This window comes from Carcharhinus amblyrhynchos, chromosome 10 (genome assembly GCF_965287045.1).
Source record: "Carcharhinus amblyrhynchos chromosome 10, sCarAmb.v2.hapA, whole genome shotgun sequence".
NCBI classification, from domain to species: domain Eukaryota; kingdom Metazoa; phylum Chordata; class Chondrichthyes; order Carcharhiniformes; family Carcharhinidae; genus Carcharhinus; species Carcharhinus amblyrhynchos.
Window position 1 is genome coordinate 40,554,520 of NC_137333.1, and position 14,984 is coordinate 40,569,503.

Sequence of the window (14,984 nt, forward strand, 5' to 3'; positions counted from 1 at the left end):
AAGTCTCTAACACAAACTAAATTCAAAAGGAATGAGATTCCACTCTTGTAAAATGTTATTTTCAAGCCTGTGGAACTTTTTAAAATCCATTTATGGAATGTATGTGTTGCTGGCTAATTGCCCTACTGAGTTGGTGAGCTGACTTCTTGAACCTATGCAGTCCCTGATGTGTACGTACACTCACTATGCTGTTAGGGAATTATTTCCATATTTTTCACCCAGTAACAGTGAAGGAGCGGCTTGGTCAGGGTGGTGAGTGACTTGAAGGAGAACTTCCAGGTTGATGATATTCCCAGGTATCTCTTGTTCCTGTCCTTTTAGATGGTGGTAGTCATGGATTTGGAAGTTGCTGCCTAAGGAACCTTGATTATTGCCTTGCATCTTGTAGATGGTGCACATGACTGCCACTGTTTATCAGTGGTGGAAGGATTGAATGTTTGTAGAAGGGATAGCAATCAAGCAGGCTGATTTCTCCTAGATGGCGTTGAGCTTCTTGAGTGTTGTTGGAGCTGCACCCATCCAGGCGAGTGGAGAGTATTCCAATTTGTGCCTTCTAGACGGCGGACAGGTTTTGGGGAGTCAGGAGATGAATTACTCGCCGTAAGATTCCTAGCCTTTGACCTGCTCTTGTAGTCACAGTATTTATATGCCTAGTCCAATTCAGTTTCTGGTCACAGGTAACTCCTAGGATGTGGATAGCCAGGGATTCAGCAATGGTAATGCCACTGAATGTCAAGGAAGGCATTGATGGTAATGATGATTTATCATCATTATTTATTTAAACAATACTCCTGAACAATTCCTGAACGTACCAGCCCTAGCTTGTTCTGCTGTGTTTAATAGGTGACAGGTGGGTACATCCTGAAATTCCTTGTATTGATTTTTAGAATCACAGAATTGTTATGAAGCAGAAGGAAGACATTTGGCCCATTGTGCCTGCAATTAATACCAATCTACCACATACCTGCATGGTTCCTTAGCACCTCATTAAGAATACATATTTCTAAGAACAGACGCTTACTTGTTGCTATCAATATGTCCCTTTGACATTTGAATAATACGCAGAGCAGAACTCTCCCAAGCCCCTGCCAGCAGGGTCAGTAGTGGGCGTTGGGGGAAGTAAACGGGAGGAGGCCCAGAAATCAAATTTATGCCAGCATGAATTTCCCCCCAGATCCTCCACTGTTGCTCACCTTGGTGCATCAGAAAACCCACCAAAGGCCGGCATGAAATTAATTTGCATCCTGCAAATAGGATGTAGATGAAACCCGAGCAGAATCTTCCACATATGCCTGATTCTCCACACTGGGGGCCCATCTTCCAGACTCAGAGTACCCCTGGAAATCCAGCTTTCATTTTCATGAGGAACAGCTTCTTTCTTCAATAGTAAGCCTGTAATGTTGGGCAGTTTTCCAAAATGACACCTGGATAGGACAACAGAATACATATCATCAGGTCTGCCCCACCTCTGAATGCAACGCAAAACACCCAGTCGTATAACCAATGAGGCTGGGAGTATATAACTTAATTTCCAGCTGTCCACTATGGTTCAAAATACTCGGCATCCCTACCCTGACATGGAACTTAGTCCCAAAATGACAGTGTCCGCCATCGATAGCAACTAGGTTGTTGGTTGTACAATTTACCCGCTATCGGCACAGGATGGTTTAACAAATATCAGGAAGGCAAGAAACTCTCCATGATTCTCATAACCAGCCCTCTATCTGTAAAGCTGAGAAAATAGTGCTAATTATATTCAAATTAATGTTACAGTCCTACTGAATCTTGCTATAAAAATGAACAGGAATTTCAATAAGGCTGCTGAGCACTTCAACACCACAGATAATGTTTTTATTTGTCAGGCATTTGTTAATTTATACTTTTCAAAATGTGTCTCTAAATGAGAGGAGCTGTAAACGTACCAATTACATCGTTCGCTTTTAAGCACCTCTTCTTGCTTATCACCTTAAATTTCCCTGCACTTGACTTCTATTGAGCAATTGTAGGATTTGTAGAACCAATAGCAGCATTTAAGTTTGACTTCAATGGAGTTATTTCGCTGCGTGAAAGATCACAGAATCAATCTTTATCCAACTGAACTGGGGATGACTGAACTGGCAGAGGTTGAAAGGAAGGCAACATGATAACTTCCAGCCCCTGCTGCTTAAAGTGGGCATATTGACGTTAATCCAAATGGTCACAAAAAAAACTAGGTGATAAGTAACCAACATGTTTTAGAAAAAAGAAATCGCACTTAGCAACTATCTCTATCAGAATCTCATCGTTAAGTTTTTTTTATTAGTGTCACAAGTAGGCTTACATTAACACTGCAATGAAGCTACTGTGAAAATCCCCACACTCCGGCACCTCATCAGTACACTGAGGGAGAATTTGGCATGCCCAATGCAACGAACCAGCACGTCTTTTGCACAGTAGGAGGAAACTGGAGCATCCGGAGGAAACCCACACCGCCAACAGGAGAACATGCGGGTTATGCACAGTGACCCAAGCCAGAATTGAAGCCGGGTCCCTGGTGCTGTGAGGCAGTAGTGCTAACCACAATTTAAGGAGATGCTGAATGAAGCTGCTAGCCTGACTTTACCTGAAATTAGCAGAACCTATTAAATGGTTAAATAATTATTGAACGGCGTGGATAATGTATTACAAACAAGGTCCTTTAACTAATTAAAAGCAAATTACTGCGGATGCTGGATTCACCTGCTGAGATTTTCTAGCATTTACTCTTTGGTTCTTTAACTGATTCCAATGTGCTGGAATAGCCAGCATCATTTGCCTGAAATAGGTGACTGCCTATGATAAGCGTGAGTGGTTTAATATACGATGGGGAATTATAGAACATTTAATCATTAATAGATCATCCCACAACATTGCAAAAAAAAGCCTGACAACTTTAACAACTGGACTTCTGCAAACCGTAGTTGCCATCCTTAAACTACACGGTCCTGAATTTTCAGAGCCTTCTTAATATTCTCTGGTTGTAATTCCAGTGAACCACTCTTCCCCCACCAATTCAATCCCCACAAACAAGTGTTACACTGGGAGACCAGGAGAACATCCACAAAATCTCAGCCGATATTATAATAGAGCAAAACCAAAATGCTACACATGCTGAAAATCTGAAATTTACAACAGAAAATGCTGCACGTGCTCAGCAAGTCTGGCAGCATCAGTGGGGAGAAACAGAGTTAATGGCTGGAATTATTCAGCTTTTCATATGGGTGGGATCGTCTGGCCCCACCAATGGGGCACCCACACCAAGGGACATCCTGTATTGTGGGGTGCAATCAATGGGAAATCCATTGACAGTGGCTGGACCAGAAAATTTGCAGGATGGCTTTCTGGACCTATACACTAAGGAACGAACAAGGGATCAGGCCACCTTGGGTTGAGTATTGATTGGATTTGATTTGATTTGATTTATTATTATCACATGTATGAATATACAATGAAAAGTATTGTTTCTTGCGCACTATACAAAGCATACTGTACATACAGAAGAAAAGTAGAGAGTGCAGAATGTAATGTTACAATCATACTTAGGGTGTAGAGAAAGATCAACTTAATATGAAATAGGTCCCTTCAAAAGTCTGATGGCAGCAGGAAAGAAGCTGTTCTTGAGTTGGTTGGTACGTGACCTCAGAATTTTATATCATTTTTCTGACGAAAGAAGGTGGAAGAGAGAATGTCCAAGATGTGTGGGGTCTTTAATTATGCTGGCTGCTTTTCTGAGGGAGTAGAAAGTGTAGACAGAGTCAATGGATGGGAGGTTTGTTTATGTGATGGACTGATTCTTGTTCATTATCCTTTGTAGTTTTTTGTGGCCTTGGGCAGAGCAGGAGTCATACCAAGCTGTGATACAACCAAAAAGAATGCTTTCCATGGTGCATCTGTAAAAGTTGGTAAGAGTCATAGTAGACATGCCAAATTTCTTCCGCCTCCTGAGAAAGTAGAGGCATTGTATGCTTTCTTAACTGTAGTGTCAGCATGAAGGGACCAGGAGAGGTTGTTAGTGACCTGGACACCGAGAAACTTGAAGCTCTCAACCATTTCTTCAGCCCCATTGATGTAGATAGGGGCATTTCCGCCACTATTCTTCCTGAATGATTATCTCCTTTGTTTTGTTGACATTGAGGAAGAGATTATTGTTGTCACACCAGTTCACCAGATTCTCTATCTCTTTCCTGTACTCTGTCTCATCCTTGTTTGAGAGCTGACCCACCATGGTGGTGTCATCAGCAAACTTGAATCAGGTGTATGAGGAGTGTAGTAAGGGGCTGAGGATGCAGCCTTGTGGGCACCGGTGTTGAGGATGAGTGTGGAGGAGGTGTTGTTGTGCAGAGAAAGGATTAATTGGCAATTTAGCGAGGGCGATTCTCCCAGCCTGTTGCACTGCTCGACCAGCACAGCGGGCCAAGAGTCATCAGCAGTGGCTTCCCACTGGGCGCCATGGCCTCTGTGCTCCTCCAGCCATCACATTTCCAGCATCGTCAGCTCCATGCCAAAAATCGGCATGGAACTAAACAAATTATTCAAATGTCCATTTCCATCTCATTAGCAGGCCCGGGACTGAAGTTTCCTGGACCGCTAGTCTCTCCCTTCCCTGGTGTTTCACTCCAGTGAGGTTTACAACAGTTCCCCACTAGCAGGGAGCTGGTGGCCCAACCCCACTGGAGAAGAAGGAACACCATGGAGGCCCTCCAGGAGGTCAGAGGTAAAGGGACAATGTGCCCAGGCACTGCCAGATTGGCAGTGCCAGCCTGCACCCCGGCACTGCCCAAGCAGCAAAGTGGCAATTCCCAGGGAGCAGTTTGGCACTGCCCACCAGGCATCGGGCAGTGCCAAGGGGTGGGGGGGGGCAGAGGGGTAGGGCCTATTGGGGAGGGGCCTCTGAGGGGAGATCAGTGTGGGAGAGGGTCCCAATGCTACTCTGCACTGGGATCAGTGACAGAGGAAGGGAGGCCAGTGATTGGGGCTAGCCATTGGAGTGTGGGGGCGGGGGGTCGGCCTGCCAAAGGTGGGGGGGGGGGCCAGGGCTGCGTGGGAGTGGGTCAGGACAGCTGGTGGCGAGGGAGGGGGGTGAGATCGAGACTGCCAGGTGGGTGAGGGGGCAGGAGGAGATCATGACAGGCTGGGAGAGGGGAGTGAGGGAATGAGGAATGGTCAGGGCTGGCCCAGACACTTCTAGGAGGCCAGTGATTGGGTGGTGGCGGGGGTCGAATGGCTCACAGCCCATGGGGCTGACCAGCGATTGAGCTGGCCAGTGATCGGGAGGCCGGCAGTGCAGGGCTACTGCACGTGCGCCAATCTCCACTTTGACAGATCAGCACATAAGCAATGGCCCCACTCAGCAATATGCTGCCAGCCTCACCAGTGGAAATACTGGTGTTTAGTGTGATTCACCCCAGGGATCTCTGTGATGCACAGAGATTCATTTTGAAAGTCCTGCCAAATAAACCAGCGGGATTTACTCCAGTTTTTACATTAATTCAGCACCTCAAATTATTTTGGGAGAATCCCAATCTAGTTGTGAGAGAACCCTTGGGGATGAGTGACTGCAATATGTTAGAATTCTTTATCATATGTGGTTAGGGAGGTGGTTGAATCTGAGACCAGGGTTCTGACTATAAAGATAACTAAGATGATATGAGAAATGAGTTGGCTATGACAGACTGGGAAACATTCCGGAAGGAAAGACAATAGACAGGCAATTGCAAGCATTCAAGGAATGAATAGATGAATTCCAGAAGTTGTTTATTCCTATTTGGCTTGAGAGTGGAAAGGGAACTACTGCCAAACTATGACATACAGGGGAAATTAGGTATTAGATTCAAAGGAGAAGCATACAAATTGGCAAGAAAAAGCAATAGCCCTCAGGATTGGGTGCAGTTTAAAATTCAGCAAAGGCAGACCAAGGGATTGATTAAGAAGGGGGAAATCTAATATGGAAGTAAGCTAGGGGAACATAAAAACTGACTGTAGAGTTTCTATAGTTGTGTAAAGAGAAAAAGATGACAGAAACTAATGTTCCCTTCCCATCAGAAACAGGGATATTCACAATGGGGAACAAGGAAATGGCTGAGGGACTAAGTTCAAAACATGCTTCTGTCTTTACAAATGAAGACATGAAGAACGTACCAGAAGTTCTGAGAAACACAACTTTTAGTGAGGAGCTGAAGCAAATCAGTATTAGTAGCGAAATGGTTTTGGGGAAAGTAATAGGATTGAAGGTGGATAAATCTTCAGGTCCAGAGTGGAAGAATGGAAGCGACCCCAGAAATATTAAATCCATTGATAGTCATTTTCCAAAATGCTTAGGACTTGTCCCCACAGATTGGAGTGTCAGCTCGCTTTTCAAAAAGGGAGGTCGAAAGATAAAGGGAACCATAGGCCAGTGAACCTGATGTCAGTAGTAGGGAAGTTGCTAGAGTCCATTATCAAAGATTGCATAGCACAGCATTTGGAAAGCAGTGGTATAATCAGACAAAGTCTTTCCTTTTCCGGAAGAGAAATGATGCTCGACAAATCTACTGGAATTCTTTGAGGATGTAACTAACAGAATTGACCAGGGTGGATGTGGTTTGTTTCGACTTTCAAAAGGCTTTTGACAAGGTCTCACATAGCAGATTACTATGTAAAGTTCAAGCACATGGATTGCAGATAATGGCCTAAGTTGGATAGAAAGCTGGTTAGCAGATAGGAAGCAAAGGGTTGAAATAGATGTTTTTTTTCCGGTTGACTGACGGTGAGTAGTGGTGTACCACAGGGATCTGTGCTAGGACCCCAACTGTTCACATTATATATTAATGATTTGGACAAGGGAACTAAATTTATTATCTCCAAATGTGCAGATAATACAAAGTTGGGTGGGAGGATGAGCTGTGAGGAGGATGCAGAGATGCTTCCGAGTGATTTGGATAGGCTGAGTGTGTGGGCATCTGAATGGCAGATCAGTATAATGTGGATAAATGTGAGGTTATCCACTTTGGTAGCAAAAATAGGAAACCCGATTTTTATTTGAATGGGTGGAAATTAAGAGAAGTGGATACTCAGTGAGACCTTGGTGTCATTGTGCATCAGCCACTGAGAGTAAGCATACATGTATAGCAGGCAGTAAAGAAGGCAATTAGAATGTTGGCCTTCATAGCAAGAGGATTTGAGTATAGGAATAGGAACGTTTTACTGCAAATGTATACGGTTTTGGTGAGGCAACACCTGGAGTATTATGTGCAATTTTGATATCCTTACCTGAGGAAGGATGTTCTTGCTATAGAGGGAATACAGTGAAGGTTTACCAGGCTGATGCCTGAGATGGCAGGACTGTCATTTGAGGAGAGATTAAGTCAGTTAGGATTATATTCACTGGAGTTTAGAAGAGTGAGGGGGGACCTCATAGAAACTTATAAAATTCAAACAGAGTTGGACATGGTAGATTCAGAAAGAATTCACAATGATGGGGGAGTCCAGAACTAGGGGTCATAGTTTGAGGACAAGGGGTAAACCTTTCAGAACTGAGATGGGGAGAAGTTTCTTCACCCGGAGGATGATAAATGTGTGGAATTCACTCCCACAGAAAGTAATTGAGGCCAGAACATTGTCTGATTTCAAGAAGAAATTAGATATAGCTCTTGGGGCTAAAACGATCAAGGGATATGGGGGGCAAGTGGGGAATCAGGATGTTAAATTTGATGATCAGCCATGATCATAATGAATGGCAGAGCACGCTCGAATGGCCAAATGGCCAATTACTGCTTTTATTCTATGATTCTATAGATTCTATGAACTCAATGTATGTATCTATATATGTATCCCAGCACTGGCAAATGCTGCACCACCTCCACTGCAAGAAACGTGCTGCAGAGAGCTCAGAGAATTCCCCCCCCACCCCCAACACTGCAAGTTGGTGAACTTTCCCCAGGTGTTCTGATGCACAAAAGGCTGGAATAAAAACATATTTGTAGACAGAAGTTGGCAGAAGGTAGAATTGATCTTTGAAGGCTGCAGAGCTGCCATTGCCTGGAAGGGAAGAGAAACATTACTAGCTGCGTTTAGATAGGTAACACTGCATCAAAGCTTTAGATTTGGTTCAGGAGACAAAATGTTAAGTGGTTTCTAATTGAGACGTGCCGTTTGTAAAAACCATATCAAAATAAATTGGATTAGTTTTGGGATCAAAGCACATTGTGCATAAAGATTACTGACCATAGAGTAATCTTCTAAATGGCAGATTCAGAATTTGTATCAACCACTTATCAGTGCACTGCTATCGAAAGCAGAAATATTAGACTTTATTTACTTCTGATTAATGTATCAATCACTCACTTTACCTTTTCAAGCTGCAAATGTTTGGCCTGAAGATGGTAAAGGCATTGCAGTACATCTACTTTGTGAATATAACAAGGTGGTATTTGGTTCAGGCAAATGGTGAATGTCAAAAAATGATTGGCCCAGATAGGGTAACCACATTTGCTCTAAAATCTTAATAATTAAAAAGTCACCGAAAGCTGAATTGCAAAAGAAACTTTTCATATGCTTTCACAGTTGAGCTTAAAAAATATGAATTCACATATGTATTTAAAATGAACATTTTACCATAAAACCAAACGGGGATTGAAAACTCTGCTTTTGAAGCAAAATGGAGATGAGAGGTTAGGTGGCCTTTTTTCTTTCCCTGTCAATGTACATGGAACCGCACAAGGTCCTGAAAGATAACCAGCACGTCTAGATAAGACATTAGAATGTAAATGACGTTTGGGAGATTGCACTGAGAAGGCAATAAAATACTTTAAAATTTCTGTGCTCTAATGGCTGCCATTTTCCAAACAATTACAGAAATTCATTCACAACGGATTGCAGACTTCTTGCCTTCGAAGTGGAATTTGAAAGAATGGATGTGAAAAGACTCTCATTCTCTCACAACAATATGTAAATGGATGAATCTCAAAAACCATTGTAAGTCAAAAGCCAAGCTGCCAAAGGACAATGGAGAACAGACTCGCAGGGCAGAAAATTCCCAGGCTCATAGAGGCAGGTAGAAGGCGGGGGAGCCGGGCAAATTGAGGAGAACCATATTGGGACGGATTCCATGATGCACTTACGTTACCAGAGAACTTTCAAGGGTGGGTCTCGTAACAGAATCTGTAACAAACAGTTCAGGGAAGTTGACAGCCAATTAGAATGGTTAGCATTTTAATTAGGGATGGTTTTACAGCAGTGCTGGAACTTTCCCTTTAGCAGAGTAGGTAAATTTGGGTTAATTAAAGAAAACCAGTATGAATTTGGTCAGGACAAATCATGTTTAACAAACTTGCTGCATTTATTTAAAGTGGTAACAGAGAGGGGGGGGTGGTTAATGAGGTGAATGTAGTTGATGCAGTGTACATGGACTTCCATAAAGTACTTGACACAATGCCACATAATAGATATTTCAGCAAAGTTTGATCTCATGGAATAAAAGAAACTGTAGTGATATGAATATGGAATTGGCTGAGTGACAGGAAACAGTAGTTACTTATTAATGTAGGTTTTTCTGTCTGGAGAAAGATTTGTCATAGAATTCCCCAGAGGGAATGTATTGTCCTGATGTATACAAATGAATGTAGACATACTGTATACTAATACAAATTAGTGTACAGCATACATTTTCAAAGTTTGCAGATATAATGAAACTTAGAGCAGAATTTTATGTGTCCAAAGCAGATAGTGGAACAACACAGAAGGGCGTAAAATAGCATGTGGTGACACTGGGTTCACATCTCAATGTCATCTCACACTTTGCACAATATTTCAGCGAATGAGTGCAGACACAGATCAGCAGCATGCCTGCTGACAATCCTGGAGCCAAATGAAGGGATTATTTTCCCTATTACTCAGAATATTACATTATTTGTTTGATTTTTAGGTTAATGCAGGATAGAATGAGCAGGCCGCAGTCCGATTTTCAATTTTCCTCAACCACAGATGGTAGTCACATGATTACACCACGTGGACTCACTGCCTCTTTTTCAGGGGCAATTAGGGATGAGCATCAAATGTTGGCCTTGACAGTGACGCCCACATCCCATGAAGGAATTAAAATAAAGCACAAGATTTAAGTCATCTGCAAAATGGGCCCTTTACAGCCAAGTCGAGTTCATTAATGTCAATCTGAGACAGCAGCGGTGCTCGTACTGAGCCTGGGGAATTCTGTCGCATACCTTCCTCCAGACTGAAAAATAACCATTCACCATTATTCTCTGCCTCCTGTCACTCAGTCAATTTCATATCCTGTGAGCACTGCTTGTTTTGTTCCATGGCTTCAGCTTTAATGGCAAGCCCATTATACAGTAATTTATCAAACCCCTTTTAAAAATCCATGTACACCAATTGACCATATTACATGAATCAAGGCTATCAACTACCTCATCAAAAGACAATCAAGTGAAATATGACTTGCCCGTCATAAATCCATTCTGCTTTTCCTTAATTAATCCATACTTGTCCAAGTGACTGCTAACTTTTTCCTGAATTATCATTTCTAAAAGCTATCCAAGTACCAAAAGGAAAGCTGACAGCCCTTCAGTTGCTGGGCCTACTTTTACATTTTCTTTTTAAAAAGGATGCATCATTAGCAGCTCTCCAGTCTTCTGACACCGTTATTGTATCTCAGGAAGATTAAAAAATTATGTCCAGTGCCTCTGCAATTTCCTTCCTTATTTCCCACAATATCCTCAGATGTCTGTCTGGTCCAGGTGACTCATTAATTTTCAATACCACCAGTTTTTCTAATCTATTTTCTTTACTTTTTTTAGCACATTCAGTGTCTTCACTACCTCCTCTTTCATAATGGCTTTGGCAATATTTTCTTCTTTGCTAAAGACAGATGCAAATAATTTATTTAGTACCTCAGCTTTGTCGATGCAGATATACTCTACAGCTCCAAATTGACCACACGTCTCTCTTTACTACCTGTTTATAATTCAGATGCCTGTAGGTGACTTTTGGATTACCTTTTATATGAGTTGCAATTAGTCTCTTCTCATACTCTTTTTTTGCCTCATGTTTCCTTTTTGCTTCTCCATCGAACTTCCAATATTCAGCCTAATTATAAATTCTATGATCAAACTGACACCGCTCATATCACTTTTTCTACTTGTTCCTTTTTTTCATTTACTAGTGTCAGAAGTGGGCAATGCAATGAAGTTACTGTGAAAATCCCCTAACTGCCACACTCCAGTGCCTGTCCGGATACACTGAGGGAGAATTTAGCATGGCCAATGCGCCTAACCATCACATCTTTCAGACTGTGGGAGGAAACTGGAGCACCTGAAGGAAACCCACACAGACATGGGGAGAATGTGCAAACTCTACACAGTCACCCAAGGCCAGAATCGAACCAAGGTCCCTAGTGCTGTGAGGCAGCAGTGCTAACTTTTGTGCCACTGTACCACTACTATTTCTTTTGACATCCAATGAAATTTTACTTTTGTTTTTCCTAACTTTTCCCTCTGGGAATATACTGCGACTATTTCCTCTTCGTTCCATTGCAGTTTTAGCAGCCACCTTTTGATTCTCATTTGCCCCAATCAGATCTGTTCTCACCACAATGAAATTGAGCTTAAGTAGTTTTACTTTAAATTTCTCCTTATCCTTTTCTATAGCTGCTCTAAATTATATAACCTGGATGATATGCTGGAGGTGGGCTACCTCCCTCCACTTGGCCAGCTCACCCACTTTATTTTTATGAGCAATGGACCCTTAATTTGTATGAGGCAAGATTCCTGTCTGTCTCCAGGAGCGAGTCTCCCCTCATCGAGCTGCTGTCCAGTCAGAGACTAACAGCTCCAAACCAGGATCAGTGACCACTATTGGTATTACAGGTGGTCCTGGAGGAAGAGGAATCATGGCTGCTCCCAAACCCAGGTAAATCTGGGCTTTTGTTAGTACTGAGTAAGCAGGCCAACCCAATGGTGGCTGGGTCTCAAAATCAGTCAGACTTCCACATTGTAAAATGCTATGAGCTCATGGATGGCACAGTGATTGGCACTGCTGCCTCACAGCACCAGGAACCTGGGTTCAATTCCAGCCTTGCATGACCGTCCGTATGGAGTTTGCACATTCTGCCCATGTCTGTGAGGGCTTTTCTTCGGGAGCTCTCATTTTTTCCCAAAGATACGCTGTTTAGGTGGATTAGTATGGCCAATATGCAGAATAACAGGGATATAGTGGGGAGGGTAGGCCTGGGTAAGATGTTCTGTCAGATAGTGCAGAACTGATAGGCTGAATGGCCTCCTTTTGTACTGTAGCATTCTACGATTCATCATCTTCTTACACCCTCATGCATCATGTTCTAGCATCCAAGTAAGATTCAGGGCCATGACATATGATGAATCGGACCTATTCCAACAGAATTGCAAGCAGTTGTTCAGTAAAATCATTGTACCTTACTAGTCCTCATACATATATCCATCTTTCCCACGTGTACAAGTTGTAGGCCCGATCCTCCAAGCAGCGACATTATCATCAAATTGCCACTCTGCCTGAATATTCCCCGCATTTCTTCAGGGACCATCCGAGCCAGATTTTCCCATAAATGTGGAGCAGAGCATTCCTAAGACAGCTCTGTGCAATGCAGTAGGGTCAGGGGAAAACAGGACACGTCCCCTCTTTATGTCACTGGGTGCTGCAAGGTAAGTTTCAATGTCCTGTTCAAAAGCTAGTCAATGGGTGACTGTATGAATGAGAGAAAGGGTCAGTGATTAGGATGGATGAGGCATGTGGGTAAGGTGGGTGATATGGCATACGGGTGAGCTGGCTGGGGGTAAGGTGGCGGGGGTTGAGGGGGTATGTAGGCAGGGTTGCAACTGGGTGAGGTGCTAGTCGGGTCTGGGGTAGGCGGGTGGTCAGGGAATGTATCAGGTTGGGTTAGGTCAGGAGAATACTCAAGTCAGCCTGGCAGAGAAGTCAGATCAAGTAGAGGGTCATCGGGTTGGGGGTAGTCTGGTGATTGGTGGGTAGTTGGCTTGAGTCGTGTTATGTGGTAGTTGGATTGTTGGGGAGGGTTGAGTCAGGGAGTTTAGTCAGGTCAGCTCGGAGTGACAGTCAGGTGGTCAGGAGAAAGGTGATTGAAGGGAATCAGGTGGCCGGTGTGAGTCATTGGAGGTCAGTGCTTTAGTTACCCAGGACTTACTAGAACCAGAGGGCACAACCTCAGGCTAAAGGGATGATCCTCTAAAACAGAGATAAGGAGAAATTTCTTCAGCCAGAGAGAGTGGTGAATCTGTGGAACTCTTTGCCGCAGAAGGCTGTGGAGGCCAAGTCGATTGAGTATCTTTAAGTCAGCAATAGATAGGTTCCTGATTAATAAGGGGATCAGTGGTTATACGGAAAAGACAGGAGAATGGGGATGAGAAGAATATTAGCCACTTGAGAGGCTGAATGGCCTAATTCTACTCCTTTGTCTATGATCCTATGGTCTTATGGACTTTCACTAGGTTTTATTACAAACATTTCCTGGCTAACTAAGTATTGTAATTACCATGGATCTGTCCCAAATCTCCAACTCAAGCTCAGTTGGCGGCATTCACAGAACCTCCCCAGCAGCATTGGTGTCATTAGCCATCTCTTGACAGGGTAAATTTGATCTCCCAGTTGTCAGCCACCCAGAGGTTCCAGACCACTGAACATCCCTGAAGCCTGTGAGTTCCTAAGTATGTGTGCACCATGACTGTTACCCAGATACCATGCACTCAGCACCATTTCCCTTTGATTGTGATTTCTCCACAATGTGCACAATAACCAATTGATATCTTTCCGATTGACTAACACTTCTGGCTGTCCAGTTGGAGCTTTTATTGCAACATGCCTGCAAGCGATGACTTCTTGCATCTTTGAAATCTAGTTATGGCTGCAAAGCCTCTGGTTCTTTCTGTTTGACTGTCATTGTCACTGGTAAATGAGATGTACTTATGGACACACCTGAATATGACAGCCTTGAAAACCTTTATACACTGATGGGCCATAGGCTGTGAGATTCCACTAACGTCTCCACATGACACCTAGAATGACCCAGAGATGCAAACATTCAAAGCCATAGTCACTGTTAATGCCACTGGTATTGGGTAACCACCAACACAAATGGATGCTATCTCCTCAGAAAGACTGTCATTGTCGCCCTTGAAAAGCACAGTCCTCTAGAATAGAATCCCTACTCTACAGAAGAGACCATTCGGTCCATCATGTCTGCACTGACTCTCTGACAGAGCATCATACTAAGGCTCTCTCCCCCGCCCTATGTCCGTAACCCCACACATTTCTCTTGACTAATCCATCTAACCTAACATCCTGGGACACCAAGGGCAATTCAGCATAGCCAATCCACCTAACCTGCTCATCTTTGGAGTATGGGAGGAAACCAGAGCATCCGGAGGAAACCAACACAGATACAAAGAGAATGTGTAAACTCCACACAGTCACCTGAGGGCGGAATTGAACCCAGGTCCCTGGAGCTGTGAGGCAGCAGTGCTAACCACTGTGCCACCATGCCCTGAGGCAATGTTGGTCAGACACCTGGAAGTGTATCATCCTCACCCTGTAGACATGGTTGGCAGGATAGGATCTCTGTCTACCTCTCCCTGCCTGATGTTTGCTCACTGTTCTCCATGGTCCTTTGCACAATATCAGGTTGCACACTTCGCAGGATCACATGGAGGAGTACATAGACTCAATTTGGTACTTCCTGTGTGCCCCCTTTCCTTATGCGGATTGAAAACTACAAAAAAAAGTTACGCCATTCTGAAATTCTCCCACCTTCATCATCAAAGTCTTCTACTGAATTCAGCCATTGTCCTACTTTGAGAATCTATATCCATCTTGATACCACATATGCCTTCCTCCCAACAAGCTTAATGGATTGTTTATCGTTTTTTCAAAAAAAGTGGCAGGTGGGTTTGTGAAGGTATTGTGTCTTTAAGAAATGTATTTATATC